This window comes from Phoca vitulina, unplaced genomic scaffold (genome assembly GCF_004348235.1).
Source record: "Phoca vitulina isolate PV1807 unplaced genomic scaffold, GSC_HSeal_1.0 scaffold1, whole genome shotgun sequence".
In the NCBI taxonomy this organism is placed as follows: Eukaryota; Metazoa; Chordata; class Mammalia; order Carnivora; family Phocidae; genus Phoca; species Phoca vitulina.
The window spans coordinates 63,155,310-63,175,072 of NW_022589704.1; positions in this window are offsets into that span (position 1 = coordinate 63,155,310).

Genomic DNA, 19,763 nt, shown 5'->3' on the forward strand with positions numbered 1-19,763 from the left:
ATGTCCGGGAACAGCCTCTGGGAAAAGGAAAGGCAAGCAGAACGCACATTCCAAGGACAGGGGAGGGGTGAAGCATCTTAAGCTCACATGTCCACTGGTGGTCATGTCTTTTTGATGACCTTCTCCAACACCATAGCATTTTACCATCCCAAATATGGTGCCAAACGTTCAAGCCCGAGTTGTGGAAGATCGCCATTTCCAAGATTATGAGCAAAAGAGAAGGAGGGCTTGATATTCACGGCACCTGATATCCAGGCAAACAGAACTGGAGAAAAAAAATCAATTTGATTCTTTCTGTGCCTTTACAGCGCATGCCTAAATTCATCAGGGTCCCATTGTGCCAAGGATAGAATAAAAAACAGGTCTAAAGTGATGAGTCTGGAGTGCCAGACTATTGGTTTGAATCCAATCAGATTTCCTTTATAACCTGCTAAAGAGCAGGGACAAGTGTTCCTGGTTCCAGGTTGCTACTGTGCTTCTAATTACACATCAGTCAAAGAAAAATTTGTCACCAGGGCCAACATCTTGGTGCATTCACAGTCTTACCTGTGGGTTCTGAGGAAGCCAGCAAAGCCCTCCACTCTCTCTTCGTCAGGGAGCTGATGGCCAGGGCACTGGAGTCTCCAGGTTTTTTCAGTAAATAGGGGAGAATTTGGCACAGCTGGTCAAGGGCCATCCATGTGTTTTCCTTCCAGAATGATTGTGAGTTCCTATTTGCTGCATCCAAGTTTATGCCCTTTGCAACCAGGCCAATTTTCTACTTATTTTGAAACTACCAACTCAAATCTTACCAACTATGTGATACCTTTTTCTCCTGCAATAGGCAGAGTCTCCTCCCTAGGGTTTTCATAGCACCTTGATCATAGCTTTACTTACTAAATTGCATTGTAATTGATTGTTTTTATACTTGTTCTTCCATCAGATTATGAGCCTAAGACAAGGACTGTGCCTCATCCATCTTCGGGCCTCTGCACTGAGTAGAGTGGCCTGACACATAGTAGGCCCTATGGTTGATGAAGGAAAAACAAAAGGATGGAAATTGAGAATGAAAGGTGGATAATAGTGTTAGCACCTTTATAATATGATTCAAGATGTCCTGAGAATAACGCTCCTATCCCCCCAGATCTCCTTCCTGGTCCTGCTTCCGTATGTGACATTCCACCATAATCAAGGAGTTATAAAAATGCAAATAGCATTGGGAAAATAATTAATTCTTCATCAGTCCATAGCTATTAGTATGGGATGGAATGATTTCAAAAAGGTGAGTTTCAGGGAAGAAAGAGCCTGGGGAAGATCAGGATGTGATGGTCCCCAAAATGGGTCATCCTAGGCAGAAGGGAAAAAGCCAGAGATACTGAGTGTCTCAGCTGGTAAAGGAGGGAGGGGTAAAGGAAGGGGATGGAGGGACTTCAGAAAAATGTCCTTACATCATAATTGTCTCTAGAACTAGTAGCCCAGAAGGGGAAAATATGATTATCCTGCATATCCCCTTGATGTGTTTTGGAATCCTGGTACTTATTTCAGTATTAGGTTTATGTGTAGATATCACAGTTATATCAACTAGTCTAATTTCTCCTGGCAATGTGGGACTCAATGAGCCAAACTGTTGAAGTATATAATTCAGTGCTTTCAAGGCCAAAGCAAATGCTTCATATTTAGCGTTTTTTTCCCCCAAATAAACTAATCAATCCACTGGATGACCCCACATTTTCTTTTCACAGCCAAATCCTACACATAACGGGATAATGATTTTCCAGCCCCCAATGGTATTTAATCTGGAATTGGTTGTGCTATATGATTTGGTGGCTTATTAAGCATTTTAAGAGACCTCCATGACTGCATTAGAGTTGGGAAAACAAAGCAAACTGAGCTGCTGTGAACTGGGGATGTGCAGCTGATTTCTGCAGGGACTCTAGTCTTCCTGCTCCTAACCACCAACTCCCTTCCACTGTCATTTGCGTCTCTCCCCCTGCTGCCTACCTTCAGGGTCATTTACTCTTCCAAAGCCACCTGCTCCTCCTTGCCTTTGAGTTCCCAGGTGCCAGCTCTCTAAGATTTGACCTTGGGAACTGCCAACTCAGAGCTGGGATGGCTTTTCCCATCTGCAGCAAAAGCCATTTCAAAAAGCAGAGAGAGCTGGGCTTCTCATATTTTCTTTGCTGGATGTGTTTGTGGCTGCAAAAACCAATTACTGAAGCTCAGCTGTAAGAAATGAAATGTATTTAGTCACAGGTAAAGTTCATGAACACGTTATTAGCTGCAAAATGTGTGTGGTGGCATCTTTTACAAATGAATGCATATCCTAGATCCTGCTCCCTTTACAAATAAACCATCTCTAGAGCGAAACTGATGGCAAAAACAGAAGCAAGTCTAACGGCCTGGCATCCTCAAAGCTGCTCAGAATAACGAGCTATGGCACATAGCACTTTGTCTTCATCAGATTGTTCCCCCTGCTTGTTTAAAGCATCAGAAATGCCCATATTCCCTTGGGATCTAAGAGGCTTGCGAGCCCTGTAGGACAAACTCTTCCCTCCACACTTTTTGGGCTAACATTTGAAGGTTGCACTATGAGAAATTGCTGCATAGAGAGAACTCAGAAGGCAGATGAAGGCATGTACGGATGGCATTTTGGCTGTACCAGCACCACGTCTGAGAGTGACTATATCCTCCCTTCCAATTGGCCAAAAACCATTAGGGAAACAAAGGACCAACCAACAGATTTAGTCGGCCTGTTTACACGACAGGCAAACTTTGGTGAAAATGAATTTTAATTGAGAGAGCAGTTTCCTTTTGATGATTTGTGGTTCCACGGAGACCTTAAACCTGGAAGACCACCCAGTATTGAATGTTATTCTAGGTGAAAAGGGAGAGCTTTCTAAAACCACAGATCCGAAAGGACCTTGAAGAGGCGTTGAGAAGTCAGGCTTTCCAGGCTGTTGGCTTATTGTTCAAGCCAGCAGATGAAAGGTATTTGTGTGGTTCACTTAGATCTGATTGTTCCGTGGCCTCTGCTATAGTTGATTTGCCTTGGTTTGCCTTCCAGCAGGAGGCAAGCTGCCTTCCGGGTTAGGTGCTGGTTTCCACTGTCAGCTCCCTTATCAATACTGTTGGGTGGCACCAGGTTAATCCTACAAGGTTTCCTAACTGCTTGTAACGCTCCTTTGTTCTTTACTTTCCACTTGGAGCTGCAAAAGGGTAAAAAAAAGAGTCTGGAGGAGGTGTAAACTTGAAGAAAACAGAATTTGTTATGAAACCTTGCAAATGCTTGAGACCTCCATCCCACTCAGCTCTTCTCACTTTTGGCCAATGACCTAATTGCTTCCTTTACTGGGGGGAAATAAGTCCTCAGGTGTCTGTTTTCTTGTTTTCCTCCTGGTTTCTTCAAAACTCCATCTCTGTATGAATCCTCGTCTCCTTTTTTTGTGTGGTCTCATATGGTGTCTGCTTTCCCAGGCTAATTAGCCAGCCTGAATTCGTAAACCCATACTCTCCTTCTCTCCTCTGTGAATTTGCGCTTTTATAGCTCCTCCCCCCTCAGCTCCTTCAATTTCCATTTCCGCCTTGGCTCCCTTTCTCAGTTGCCTGCAGATATGCACACACCTGTGCCTGGGAAGATTTCCTAAGCTACTCTGCTAATTTACTTTTGCTTCTCCCTACCAAGACCCTTGGCCAAATGCCACCCAGCGTCTAGCTCCAGTAATAGTAACACTAATAACAAGACATGATACATAACATTTGAGTGCCTACTCTGTGCCTATGCTGTGTCCAGCGATTTACATACGAACCCTATGAGGTGACTATTATTCCTATAATTATCTCCATTTTAAAGATGGGGAAATGGAGGCAGAAAGGGGTTAAGCAGCTTTCACAAGATCACACGGTAAACTTGTAGCAGAGATAGGACAGAAATCCAGGGCGTCTGGTCCCAGAGCCCACTGTTTACACCACTGTCCCTCATACTGCTTTTCTCTCGTTTGCAGTCAGCCCTCCCTGCATTCTGGACCCATATGCAGGAAGTGCATGACCTCAAAAGAGCTGAGTCCACTGACATTACCATATCAATTTTTCATATTCATTGACCTTTCCGAAGAATCTGATAGGGTTGATCTTTGGTGCCCACCTTCCTTCTCACCATTACCTCTCCTTTGGCTCTTATAGCACCATACTACTGTGGTTCTTATCTATTCTCTCTCATCATTCTTTCTGTCTTCTTGGCCAGCTGCCTTTTCTTCTCTTAATACATATGAGCATGGCCCAAGCTTCAGTCACTGAGACATTGCCTCTCTCGATATACAGTCTCTCATCTCATGCCTTCAGTTGGATCATTTGCCAATGAGCTTACTTCTATAGTTCCAGACCCACTGGCTATCCTGGCTCCAAGCTTAGATTTCCAACTTCGTGGTGAACTTTTCCGCTAGATTACCTCACCTTCACTTCAAATTCAGTATGAGTTAATATACATGAATCATATTTTCCCCAGATTGCTAGAACATTGTTCTCCTCTGTCCTCCATCTCTACTTTAGTTCAATGGTCCTTGTCCAGTAACCTAGCTTAAAATGTGGATGTCCATCCTGAAGACTCCCTCATTATCACCATTCACATTATCTAATCAAAACTAGATTTTAAAAAATTCTTTCATCGTTCTCACAACTTTCTTCCCTATTCCATTCTTTGTCCACCACCAGCACCTTAGTAGTTGCCCTTATTAGCTAATGCTTGGCCTATAGCTGAAGTCAGTCTCTGACCTTCTTCCCTCTCTCACTGACCCCAATCTATATGGCTGGCTGCCAGAATGTCATCTCTAAAACATTACTTCTATCACCATATTACCCTGCTCATAAATCTGAAGGAGCTTCCTATGAGCAAAACCCAAACTCATTAGCCTGGCATTTAATGCCCTCTCTAATCTGACCACAATTTATCTTTCCAGCTCTCTGTCCTCTATTCCAGGTGGGCTCTTGCCCATATCCAGACATTTTCAGCTCACTCTTGTGTGTCCACACCATTGCTCTCCCTGCCTGGGATGACACCCCTGTTCTCCACAGACTACTTACTTTATAGGATCTCACTTCAGTTCTCATTTCTTCAATCAATATGTGATGACCGCATCCCCTAGAAATGATCTCCTTCCTCTGAATTCTATAGTGATGATTATCTATGCCATCAATCTAGCACTTAGCATTTCCTGCCTATATTTTCATTTGATATGTATTTCCTCCCCAACTATATATATATTTAAACACACTGAGCAGCTGTTAGAGTCTAGGCACTATCCTAAGTGTTCTACATTTGCCATATTTTAACAACAATCTTAAGAAGTAGGTATTTTATCTGTATTTTATAGATAAAGCAATTGAGTCTCTGAAAGGTTAATTGGCTAAGGATGTTGCTAACATGAATCCAAACAGAGATATTACCCAGGGAACGTGACTCTAGGGCCTATTCTTTTTCTGTTGTACCACATTGTGTCCTTTCAACTGCCTTGAGGGCAACAATCCAATTTTATATCTCCCAGTCCACCTCCTGGTACCCAGCACAGGTCTTGAACGTAGCGTTCAAAATGTTGCTGTTTGAAAGATGTGCTGCCAAAAAATAACAATTTCTTAACATAAAAAGACATGAATAAAATTTGAAAGCAAATTATAAAATGGAAATTTTATTGTCATATTGCAAAGAATAAGAGTTACTGTCAGGAATATAGGAGGAAAAACAAAATTTAATTAATTAGTTAATTAATTAATTTCAATGTAGGACTTGAACTTACTACCCTGAGATCAAGGCCTAAGCTGAGATCAAGAGTCAGATGAACCAACTGAGCCACCCAGGTGCCCCCAAATTTTTTAAATTTAAAATTTATTTAGTTATATATTAATTCATTTATATAAATGGCCAAAAAAAAGATTTAAAATTCAAAAATTTCAAAAGAGCCCTGTCTGGGTTGGCTTCTGTGGAAACAGACTTTTAGACAGAGGTTTAAGAAAGCAAGTCTACTGGGGAGAGCCCTGGTTGTCTACATCAGCAGGAGAATGAAGGAAACCAGGTTGGGCAGAGGGAAAAGCTGAACAGGGATACAGACAACAGTGTAATCAGCTGAACAGCAGATCAGCTTAGCTGAAAACACAATCCCATGACCCATGAAGTGTCTTGGAGCTGAGATCTTGCTTCAGATTTGTCCTGCCTTGAGGTAAGGGGCCAGTGTTTATAACTCCCTCTCCCCATCAGTTTCCTTAAAGCAGGCTGTCCTGACCAGCTGAGGCAATTTCCAGAGCGGGACTCAACTCAAAACCAGACACTTCCAGCAGATGGGGACAGGAGAGCCTCTGATATGAAGAGGAATCTGGTGTCACCTCATAGCATCCACTATGAATATATAAGAATATAAATAAAGATACACCCATGTTTCCCAGGTACCAAGTTACCTCCTACAGCAGTAACCAATGTTAATCATTCCTTTTGATCTTTCCAGAGATGTTTCATATTTAAGCAAACACAAATAGATATTATTTTCCTCCTTTTTGCAAAAACAAATGGTAGCATACTATACAGATTGTTCTGCTCTTGCTCTTTTCACTTAAAATACATTAGTTTGGGGGGTAAACACCCAGTAGTGCAATTGCTGGGTCATATGGTAGCTCTATTTTCAACTTTTTGAGGAACCTCCATACCGTTTTCCAGAGTGGTTGCACCAGTTTGCATTCCCACCAACAGTGTAAGAGGGTTCCCCTTTCTCCACATCCTCGCCAACATCTGTCGTTTCCTGACTTGTTAATTTTAGCCATTCTGACTGGTGTGAGGTGGTATCTCATTGAGGTTTTGATTTGGATTTCCCTGATGCCGAGCAATGTTGAGCACTTTTTCATGTGTCTGTTGGCCATTTGGATGTCTTCTTTGGAAAAATGTCTGTTCATGTCTTCTGCCCATTTCTTGATTGGATCATTTGTTCTTTGGGTGTTGAGTTTGATAAGTTCTTTATAGATTTTGGATACTAGCCCTTTATCTGATATGTCATTTGCAAATAACTTCTCCCATTCTGTCGGTTGTCTTTTGGTTTTGTTGACTGTTTCTTTTGCTGTGCAAAAGCTTTTTATCTTGATGAAGTCCCAATAGTTCATTTTTGCCCTTGCTTCCCTTGCCTTTGGTGATGTTTCTAGATACAAATGTAGTGATCTGAAGGGGTACGTGCAGCCTGATGTTTATAGTAGCAATGTCCACAATAGTCAAATATGGAAAGAGCCAAGATGTCCATCAACAGATGAATGGATAAAGAAGGTGTGGTGTATATATATATATATATATATATATATACACACAATGGAATATTATGCAGCCACCAAAAGGAATGAAATCTTGCCATTTGCAATGATGTGGATGGAACTGGAGGGTATTATGCTAAGCGAAATAAGTCAATCAGAGAAAGACATGTATCATATGATCTCACTGATATGAGGAATTCTTAATCTCAGGAAACAAACTGAGGGTTGCTGGGGTGGTGGGGGTGGGAGGGATGGGGTGGCTGGGTGATAGACATTGGGGAGGGTATGTGTTATGGTGAGCGCTGTGCATTGTGTAAGACTGTTGAATCACAGCCCTGTACCTCTAAAACAAACAATACACTATATGTTAAAAAAAAGAAGATAGTAGGAAGGGAAAAATGAAGGGGGGGAATCAGAGGGGGAGATGAACCATGAGAGACTATGGACTCTGAGAAACAAACTGAGGGTTCTAGGAGGGAGGGAGGTGGGGGGATGGGTTAGCCTGGTGATGGGTATTAAAGAGGGCACGTACTGCATGGAGCACTGGGTGTTATACACAAACAATGAATCATGGAACACTACATCAAAAACTAATGATGGTGATTAACATAACATAATAAAATTTAAAAAAATATGTTAGTTTTCATTCATGCCAGTTTTTAAAGGAAGCTGCTGCTTTTTTTTTTTTAAGGCAGCATTTCATATGGATGCATAATGATTTCTTTAACCCATTCCCTATTGGTAAATACATAGGTTGTTTCCAATCACTTGTTATTACAAACACTGCTGCAATGAATAACCTTGTATTTGTCTCACTTTGTTCACAGGGGAGTATATATATGTACAATAAATTCGTAGAGGTAAGATTTGTTCACAAGATTTGTATGCCCTGCAATTTTGATACATCTGGCCAAATTGCCTTCCATGGAGTTTGGCAATGTATGAGAATGCCTATTTCCTCATACCCTCATCAACACAATGCATTAACAAATTCTTTAACCTTTGCATATCTGATAGGCAAAACAATGGCATACCACCATAAATTTGCATTTATTTAATTTTTATAACATTTATATGGCTCTTAGTATGTGCCAGATATTGTTATAAGCATTTTACAAATATCAACATATTTAATACTCATAACTTCCCTAAGAGAAAGGTTCTACTACTGTTCCCAGTTTATTGATATGAAAACTGAGGCACATTGAAGCTAAGTAAATTGCATATGGTCATACGACTAGTAAGAGGTAGAACCAGAATTAGAAACACTAGTAGATATTTTGGCTCTACAGTTCTTTTATTATGAGTGAGGTTGGGTGGTGTCTGGGTGGCTCAGTCAGTTAAGCATCCAACTCTTGATTTTGGCTCAAGTTATGATCACAGGGTCATGAGACTGAGCCCCAGGTCAGGCACTAGGCATGGAGCCTGCTCAGTATTCTCTCTCTCTCTCTCTCCCCCTTTGTCCTTCCCCCACTACCACACTCTTGCTCTCTCTAAAAAAAAAAAAAAAAATGAGTGAGGGGCACCTGGGTGGCTCAGTTTGTTAAGTGACTGCCTTTGGCTCAGGTCATGATCCCAGGGTCCTGGGATTGAGCCCCGCATCGGGCTCCCTGCTTGGCAGGAAGCCTGCTTCTCCCTCTCCCACTCCCCCTGCTTGTGTTCCCTCTCTCGCTCTCTCTCTCTCTCTCTGTCATTTAAATAAATAAATAAATAAAATCTTAAAAAAATAAAATCTTAAAAAAAAATAAAAAAATGAGTGAGGCTGAGCATCTCTTCATGTACTTAATTTGGATTTTCTTCTGTAAATTCTTTCTTTATATCCTTGCTGTGTCTTTTTAAAAATAGTAAATTAATTATTCATCCCTCAAATATGTAAATTAATTAAATTAATTATTCATCACCCAAATATGTAATAATGTAACAACACTAAATTAATTATTCATCCCCCAAATATGTAATAATGTAACAACACTATGATCAGATTGAATAAAAATATTTAATGGCTTAACAAAATGTTTAAAATACAAGGATATTTTGTATGTTATATGAAATATATTCTGATAAAGCCAGTTACCAAATAGATTGTGTAGTTTGATCCCCAAATCTACATACTTTCCCATGTCTTTATACCTATGTATCCATATAATAAAGCTATATGAATACTGGAAAATATGTATAAAATAGTAACAGTTTTTGTCACTGGTTTTAAGTTTCTTCTTCGTGCTTTTCTATATTTTCTTAAGTTTTAACATTTACACATATTTTTATAATCTCTAAAAACTGTGATTTTTTTTTTACCTAAAAATGAAATAGGAAAAAAAAAAAGCTGATTGTCTTATTATTTGCCACCAAAATCCTGGCAGCAGTTAACAATAGGCCTCCTTAATATGTATCATACTCACTCGTTATTCTGGCAGAGTTCTAGAAGATATATAGTTTTCCTTGAGGAGAGTCCTTGAGACTCTGGTACCTGAAGGAACTCAGTCACTGTCCTCATTCTCTCCTGGAGGCTTCTGTCTGATTGCCTGAAACAGGGTGGGGTGACTTATTCCCCTTCTAGGGTCTCCATTTTCCATCAGGCCCAATGCTTGTAGCCTCATTTTACCTAGAGGGTTCTGCAGCCCCTCATTCCCAAGAATTCCTCACAGAATAGTTCCCAGGAGAACAGGATGTACTTTTTCTTCCTTTTATTCCCCCACTAGTCTTTGTTTACTTGGGGGGACAGGAACATTTTTTTGACTAAAAACCTGTCAATTTTGCTTTTCAGTTCCTTCAATGGGTAATTTAAATGTCTCATTAGTTTTTTTTTGTGTGGATTTTAAGAGAATTCCTTTGAGTTTTTGTTGTCCTTTTATCAGTTGATGTGGAGACACAAGCTATCATTATAAAGCCTAAGAAATTAAAACCATTTCTCTGAACCAATCTCTATAAAAAACTCCGAAGATTTGTGTTTTATATCTCAGGCAGGACTTCTCTTTGATTAAATGCTTCATTTGTCAGCTTTGGAGGCTGAAATGAAGTTTGCTGGTGCTTTGGTTATATTTCTAATTTTGGGAGGAGTGGCATGACAGCGCTTGTAGTGTGTATTTTTTTGGTTTTTGGTTTGGTTTTTGCTTCTGTTTTGTGTTATTTTGATTGTTGTTTCTACGGATGTGTCTATTTCCATAAAGGTTTGGGCAAATGCATAACCACAACGACAAAGAACTATCTAAAAAAGAAACTAGATGAAACAAAATGCAATCCCTCAAACCATTAATTTCAACTTCTCTCAGTGTAATTCGGGGTTGAGGTGATGTTCAGAGTAAAAACCTATAATTTTGTTCTAAATGTATTATATTCCTTCCTCCTGGTAAGTTTCTATATCCAATTCCCCAGAGAGTTCTTAAAGCAAGTACTGTATTTTTTTTTTTTAAATAAGTCTTTTTTTTTTTTTAAAGATTTTATTTATTCATTTATTTGAGAGAGTGAGAGAGCACATGAGAGGGGGGAAGGTCAGAGGGAGAAGCAGACTCCCTGCCGAGCAGGGAGCCTGATGCGGGACTCGATCCCGGGACTCCAGGATCATGACCTGAGCCGAAGGCAGTTGCTTAACCAACTGAGCCACCCAGGTGCCCCTAAAGCAAGTACTGTATTGATTAGGTTTTTATATCAAGTCCACTACTAGACTGAGATAAAACTGACCTCATTGATAAAACCAGATACTTCCTTCTTTTTGTCTTAGAACCAGGGTCAATCCTAGAAAAAATTATCAAGTAGGCAGATTGTTACTGTCTTGTCTCCTATTTTGGCCCTGTTTGCGGTTCCCAGCAATAAATCTCAAGCATCGTGTTGCCTTAGAAGACCCCTAAAGCAAACACTGCCGACAGGCTGCATTTTGTCAGACAGATTTATTTCGTGAGGCCTGTATGTAGTTAATAATTAGTAAATGTCACCTCAAAATTCAAGTGGCAGAATCTCTTGGAAAACTGAAAATTTTGGCCTATAGAACTTAGAGTCCAGCAGAAGAGCAGGTCACCTCTTCTCTTTAATTTTTTTAAATTCTTATTTATTTTTGACAAAAATTATAGATATTTAATCTACACAATGTGATGTTTTGATTCATGTATACATTGTGCAATGTTTACCACATGAAACGAATTAAACTATCCATCATCTCCCATAGTTACCTTTTGTGTGTGGGGTGAGAACACTTGAAATCTACTTTCTTAGCAAATTTCAAGAATACAATATTATTATTATTATTAACTATAGACACTATGCTGCATAATTAGGTCTCCAGAACATATTCATCTTGTAACTGAAAGTGTGTACTCTTTGATCAATATCACTACTTTTCCCATTCTACTTCTGTTAGTAGGAGTTCAATTTTTTTTCTTTTTCTTTTTTTTTGAGATTCCACATATAAATGAGACCATGTTGCATTTGCTTTTCTGTGTCTGGCTTATTTCACATAGAATCTGTCTTCCATGTTCATCTACATTGTTGCAAATGGCAGAATTTTCTTCTTTTTTTAAACTGAATAATAATCTATTGTATATTTTCTTTATTCATCTGTTGAGGGACTCTTAGGTTGTTTCCATATCTTGGTTTTTGGGAATAATGCTGCAATGAACATGGGAGTGCAGATATCTCTTCAGGATAGTAACTTCATTTCCCTCTGATATATACATATATATATATATATATATTGCTGGATCATAGAGTTTAATTTTTAATGTTTTGAGGAACCTCAATAATGTTTTCCATGACTGCTACGCAAATTCACATTTCCACCAGGAGTGCGCAAGTGTTCCCTTTCCTCCACATTCTTGCCGACACCAGTTCTCTTTCAACTTTTTGATAATAGCTATTCTAACAGGTGTGATATGAAACCTCATTGTGGTTTTTATATGTATTTCCCTGATGATTAGTGATGTAGAATGACTTTTTATAAACTGGTTGACCATTTATAAGTCTTCTTTGGAAAAATGTGTATTCAAGTCCTTTGCCTATTTTTTTTTTTTAATCTGGTTATTTGTTTTTTGTGCTATTGAATTGTGTAAGTTACTTATGTATTTTGGATATTAACCCCTTATCAGATATATGATTTGCAAATCTTTTCTCCCTTTTGTTCATTGTTTCCTTTGCTGATCAGAAACTTTTTAGTTTGATGTAGTCCCACTTATTTATTTTTGCTTTTGTGGCCTGTGCTCTTGGTACCAATTCCAAAAAATCATTGCAAGGCTAATGTCAAGGAGTTTTTTCCTTATGTTTTCTTTTAGGAGTTCTATGGTTTCAGGTGTTACGTTTAAATTTTTAATCCATTTTGAATTGACTTTTGCGTATGGTGTAAGATAGGAGTCCAATTTCATTCTTTTGCATGTGACTGTCCAGTTTTCCCAACACCATTTATTGAAGACACTATCCTTTGGTGTGTTTGTTGAAAATTAGTTGAACATATATGCTTGGATTTATTTCTAGGCTCTCTATTTTATTCCATTGATCTGTGTGTCTGTTTTATGCCAGTACTATATTGTTTTGATTATTATAGCTTTGTAATATAGTTTGAAATCAGGAAATATAATGACTCTAGCTGTGTTTCTTTCTCAAGATTGCTTTAAGTATTTGGGGTCTTTTGTGGTTCCATATGGTTTTTAGGATTGTTTGTTCTGTTTCTTTTTTTTTTTTTTTTTTTTTAAGATTTTACTTATTTATTTTAGAGAGAGAGAGAAAGAGAGTGCAAGTGGGGAGAGGAGCGGAGGGTTGGCAGGGAGGGAGGGGGAAAGTATCTCAAGCAGACTCCGCCTTGAGTATGGAGCCCAACATGGGGCTTAATGTGGGGCTCCATCCCAGGACTGTGAGGTCATGACCTGAGCCGAAACCAAGAGCTGGATGCTCAACAGGTTGAGCCACCCAGATGCCCCTGTTTGTTCTGTTTCTGTGAAAAATGCCATTGGAATTTTGATAGGGATTGCACTGAATATTTAGATCTCTTTGGGTGGAATGGACATTTCAACAGTGTTAGTTCTTCTAATCCATGAACATGGGTTATCTTTCCATTTATTTGTGTCATCTTCAATTTCTTTCATCAGTGTTTTATAGTTTTCAATGTACAGATCTTTCATCTCTTTGGTTAAATTTATTCCTAAGTATTTTATTCTTTTTGATGCTATGGTAAATGGGATTTTTTTCTTAATGTATTTTTTGGATATTTCACTGCAAGTGTATAGAAATATAACTGGTTTTTGCATGTTGATTTTGTATTTTGCAACTTTATGGAATTAATTTATTAATAGTTTTATTTATTATTTATGAATAAATATTACATTTATTAACATGTTTTAACAGTTTTTTTGCTCGAGTCTTTGAGAATGCTATATAGAAGGTCATGCCCTCTGCAAAAAGACAGTTTTACCTCTTCCTTTTCAAGGATAACTTTTCTTTATCTTGTCTAATTGCCCTGACTAGGACTTCTAGTACAATAGGAGTGGGTGCTCTTGTCTTGTTCCTGATCTTGAAGGAAAAGCTTCTAGGATTTTACCATTGAGCATGGTGTCGGTCAGTTGTTGGCTTGTCATATATGATCATTATTATTTGAGGTCTGTTCTTTTATTACCCACTTTGTTGAGAGTGTTTTTTTCTTTTTATCATGAAAGGATGTTGAAATTTTTTAAATGCTTTTACTGCATCTATTGAAATGATCATATGAATTTTATCTTTTATTCTATTAAGGTGGTGTATCATATTTACTGATTTGCATACATTGAACCATCTTTGCATCTTAAGGATAAATCCTACTCCATCATGGTATGTGATCCTTTTAATGTACTGTTGAATTCAGTTTGCTGGTATTTTGCTGAGGACTTTTGCCTCTATGTTCATCAGGGATATCGGCGTATAATTTTTTTTCCGCACACTGTCCCTGTCTGGCTTTAGTAATAGGGTAATGCTGGCCTTATGAGTTTGGAAGTGTTCCCTCCTCTTAAATTTTTTGGAAGAGTTTGAAAAGGATTACTATTAATCCTTCTTTAAATGTTTGATAGATTTCTCCAGGAAGCAATCTGGCCTGGACTTTTCTTTGTTGAGGGACTTTGATTAGTGATTCAATCTTTTTACTTGTTATTAGTTTACAGTCCAAATTTGTATTTCTTCATGATTCAGTCCTGGTAGGTTGTATGTTTCTAGGAATTTATCCATTTCTTTTAGGTTACCCAATATGTTGGTGTTTAATTGTTCAAAGTGACTTATTATTATTACTATCCTTAGTATTTCTGTGGTATCAGTTGTAGTGTCTCCTGTTTTATTTCTGATTTTATTTGAGTCTTCTTTCCTTTTTTATAGTTAGTCTAGCTAAAGATTTATCAGTTCTGTGCATCTTTTCAAAACCCAACTTTTAGTTTTATTGGTATTTTTCTATTGTCTTTCTAATCTCTATTTCATTTATTTCTAATTTTTGTTATTTCCTTCCTTCTACTAACTTTTGACTTAGATTGTTCTTATTTTTCTCCTTAAGGTATAATGTTAGGCTGTTTATTTGAGATCTTTCTTTTTTCTTAATGTAAGCATTTATCACTATAAACTAGCCTCTTACAACTGCTTTTGCTGCATCTCTTAAGTTTTGGTATGTTGTATTTCCATTTTTGTTTGTCTTAAGATATTTTTAAATATCTCCTCTGATATCTTCTTTGACACATTGGTTGTTCAGGAATGTGTTATTCAATCTCCACATATTTGTGACTTCTCCATGTTTCTTCCTGTTATTGATTTCTAGTTTCATAGCATTGTGGTAGGAAAAGATATGTGATATGATTTCAGTCAAGCTTCTTAAATTTGTAAGACTTGTTTTGTGGCCTAACATACGATCTATCCTGGAGAATGTTCCATGTGCACTTGAGAAAAATATATTCTGCTACTGGTCTGCAAAGTATGTGCTGAGAAATCTGCTAATAGTCTTATGAGGGACTCTCTTTTATATGATGAGCTTCTTTTCTCTCGCTGCTTTCAAATTCTCTTTGTCTTTGATTTTTGACAGTGCTACTATAATGTATCGTGGTGAAGTCTTTTTTGGTTTAACCTGATTGGAGACATTTGAACTTCATGTACCTGGTTGTTGACATCCTTCCTCAGATTTGGGAAGTTCTTAACCATTATTTTTTTAAACAAGGTATCTGTCCCTTTTTCTCTCTTTTTTCCTTATGGGACTTCCATAATGTGACTTTTGTTTTGCTTGATTGTGTCCTCTAAGTCATATATAGGCCTTCTTCATTCCCTTTCATTCTTTTTATTTCTCCCCTGACTGGATAATCTCAAATGACCTGTTTTAGAGCTCACTGATTCTTTCTTCTGCTTGACTGGGTTTCCTACTTAAGTTCTCATTTTTTTTTTCATTGTCAATGACACTTTTATTATTGTTAATTTATAATTCCCATTTGCCATGATAGTCAAGCTTATTTAGAGAAATAAACCATGATAGTCAAGCTTATTCAGAGAAATAAACCAGAATTAAACCAAAATTTAATTATAGGAAACACTGTAAATATTCTTTCTCACATGATATCCAAGTGTCTATTCAAATACATTCAAAAAGCTGATGATATAAACTTTGGCAGTTTTCAAGAAACACTGGTCAATCCATAATTAAATCTCAATGCATCAGTTAACACCTGGGCACCTCTTGCAGTTAGCATTGCATTAGATGCTTAAAGACAACCAGTTTGACTCAATAAACTTTAAAAATATATATTTAATACTTATAATATTATTCATGGAGTTCTTGGCAGAGTTAAGTATTTTGAGGTTTCTACTGTTGAGAAATTTGAGGTTCATGTTGTCTTTTTTTCAGTCCCAAAAGCTCCGTTTTGAGCTCTCCAGGCTTTGGTGGAATTTCAGGTATTGTCAGGTCTGCCCGGTAGTACCTGTGCACGGCTTCGGCCCCGGCGCACGTGGTCAGGAGGCTGGCAGCGAACATTTTCAGGTAGGTGGCCAGGACACGCCGGCGGGTATGGTCGGGGGGCGCAGAATGCACTGGTGTTCGGCAGCGGGTCAGAGGGCAGGTGGCAAGTTCTCATTTTTTTTAGTTCACGCATTGTGTTCTTCAGCTCCAAAATTTCTGTTTGGTTCCTTTTTATATTTTCTATTTGTTGAACTTCTCATTTTTTCTTGTACTGTTTTCCTGATTTTGTTAAATTGTTTATCCATTTCTCTTGTGGTTCTCTGAGCTTCTTTAGAATGGTTATTTTGAATTCTTTGTTGAGCATTTCGTAGATCTCCATTTTTTGTGGTTACTGGAAGTTTTTCGTTTTCCTTTGGGTGGTGTCACATTTGTCTGATCCCCTGTGATCTCTGGAGCCTTGCATAGGAGTTTGCACATTTGAAGCAGCAGTCACCTCTTCTAGACTTTACAATTGACTTTGGTAAGGAAAGATCTTCATTTGTGGGTAGGGGCATGCTGGAGCATGCTGTGGCCTCAGGTCTACTGCTGTGGGGCACCAAGTGTGGGGGCCTGTGGTTGGTCTGGATCTGGGCAGAAATGGTGAATTGTTGGCTCAGGCAGCTGTGATCTGTGATATCAGCAATCCTTGTTGGCAAGAGCCGTAGGGGGTTCCCAGTGGATACAAGAGCTGTTGGGGCTCTCAGCAGCACCTCTGAATTTCATGCCGTGGAACCAGGGCAGGTGGCGTTGGTGGCCAGAGCTAGGGGTGCACATAATCGACGGTGGGAGCTGGCTGCAGGTGCTTGTGTGGGGGCAGGGTGGCAGCAGGCACATGCACAGTGGCAAGGGCAGTGGCCAGTGGCAGGAGCCAAAGCCAAGTATGGATGCAGCAGGGCCCTAGGCCGTTGTTGTGTACTCAGGTGGCTGCAAGGACTAACCTCAGGTGCATGCACGGCAGTGGGGGCCAGTGATCGGAGTTGGGGCTGGTGGCATGCAGGTGGGAGGCATCAGGGTTTAGCTGTAAGCCCCTGTAGCAGTACAGGCCAGTGACAAGAGTCTGGGCTGGCTCCGGTGGCCAGAGCAGGTGCATGGTCCCGGCTGGACTTGTGCACACACACAGTTGCAGAAGCTGTGGCTAGCAGTGGGTGGGGTGGCTTCGTTGGATCCCAGGCCTAGGCTGTTCAGAGTGATGTCGACTGGGGTGGCTCTGGCCAGGGTGGAGAGCAAGGAGGACCTCAGGCAGCTGGAGTCTGCAAACACAAAAATCTATGGGGCCATCAGCAGTGAGAGCTGCAAGGGGTCTGCAGCAGCTGTGTTCGCTGTTGGTCTCCTCAGCAGTAGAAGCTGTTGAGATCCACTGCAGAGCCGTCTTTTGGGCTCTCTGATGGGATCTTCAGCAATGACAGCTGGGAGAGTCCACAGCATCCATGAGTGCTGTTGAGAATCTCAGCAGTGAAGGCTGCGACGGTCCTCTGCAAAGAAGGCCACTGAAAATTAGGGTCGCTCCCACCAAGAGGTTGACGTTGGTAGCCCCTGCCCTTCTTCTTTGTGCCCAGCCATTTCTAGATGTCTCAGCTATGCCAGTCTCTAGACGGGGTGAGACTGAAGTGGGTCCTTCCTTGTAGTGCTTCAAATGCTGGGGAAGCGGTTGCTCACCCCACTTTTCTTTTCCTAATGAGAGGAGTTCCCTCTTGGTGCTAAGCTGTGTCAGCCTAGAGGATGGGCAGATGCAGGCAAAATGAAATAATTTTTACTCCTTTTATGTGGTCATTCTCAGGGTTTTTTTGTTTTGTTTTGTTTTGTTTTTTTTGCCCAACTGTGTTGTTGAAGTTTTTTAAGTGGACCCCTGAACTCTCCCAGAGCTATTTTTGTTCATGGATAGCTAATTGTTGTTCTTTGTTGGAGGAACCAAGGTGGGGTCTCCCACTCTGCTATATTGGTGATGTCACTTGGAGCTCAGCTCTTTAGGTGGGGCATGGGCTCTTGCTCTCTATTTTGCTACAGTCTCCACTACTCCTTATTGTTTTACACCTGTTCCCTTTATGTCACTCATTTATGCAACTTTCATGATTTCTGTAGGCATTTGAGTCCGTATTTCCTTCCATAAAGCAAAAAGCTGATGAAGACTTATTTAAGGTGTGGTTCTTAAACTTGAGCATATATCAACATCATCTGAGGAGTTTGTAAAAGTACCGATGGCTGGGCTCAACCCCCATTTTGTAGGTCTGAGGCAGGGTCTGAGATTCTTAGATGATGAAGATACTGCTCTTCCAGGGACCACACTTTGAGAACCACTGCTTTAAAGTCTTACTCCTCTGAGGGTATCTATATCTTCATTCATTCATTCACTCATTCATTTATATATTCAGTATTTATTGCAAAGTACTTTGCTTTATATTGAAGATTCATTAGTGATCAAATATATATGGTTCTCATTTTGATAATCAGGCAAAATTTTAAAATTTTATTCATTTTGTACACAGATGTATAATTACAGATGTGAAGTGCTGTGAAGAGTATTCAGAATGACTTCCTTAAGGAATGACAGGAAGCTAATCTATAGAGGATAAGTAGGCCTTGGTCAGACATATTAGAGAGGAGAGAGGAGCTTTCTAGGTCATAAGAAGAGCACGTGTAAAACTAGGCAAAGCCACCTCCCAGATCTAAATGATGAGCCTCTGACGGGGGTTTCAGAGACTGTGGGAAATATTTCAGGTTGGGATACTTCCCAGTCATAATTCCAAGGAAGCAGGTGCCTATTCTGATGACTTCTGGGGCTGATTGTTTCCCAAACTACAGAGTCTGGAGCCAGGAGCGAGGGAGCCGTCAGTCCTGGCAACCTCACCCATCAGTTCTAATGAAGTGGGCTGCATAAAGGAGCGTGGCAAAAGTTATTTTGAAATCCTGTTCTGGGGGAAATCCCAGGGGCATGTTGGCAACTCATTCCAATATCTCTCTCTAGTTTCTGGGCCTTTGAGCATTGCTAGGAAAAAAATTTTTTAAAAGATACCAACTGGAAGATCAGATCATCAAAATATCAGGCTCTGTTCACCTGTGCCTCTGCCTTGGCCCATCAGTCCTTTTATTCCTCCTGGCCTAAGCTGTCCGTGACACGGTTGTAACCCTCACCGCTCCAGGTCTTATCCCCGCCTGCTCACCTGTGGCCGGTGACCTCTCATGTCATCTGTGGATTCTCCTTCTATGCCATCTGAAAGCATTTATTTCTTTGGCTTGTAACTCTTTCTCTTTATCCTCAGATGTCTAAATGTAAAAGCATTTGTTTTTGTTTGCCTTCTGTCTTTCCTTTTCTCTTTTTGCCAAAATCTATAAACAAGAATGCCTTCTATTTAGAGAATATTTTCTTCTATATTTCTTCATCTATTTTCTTCTATTTATACACATAAAATTCATTTGCAGATAAGAATATCTAATTTAGCTCTCCAAGCCTTTGTTTTCACTTTTTCCTTTGAGAAACTGGAAGGTTTTTGCTGTTGGCAGCCACTGTTGTCTCTTTAAAGGCTGATTTGCTTTTTGCCTCTTCCTTATTCCTCATGGATTGTCTTACATATTCCTTTTCTAATATAGCAGTAGAATGTTC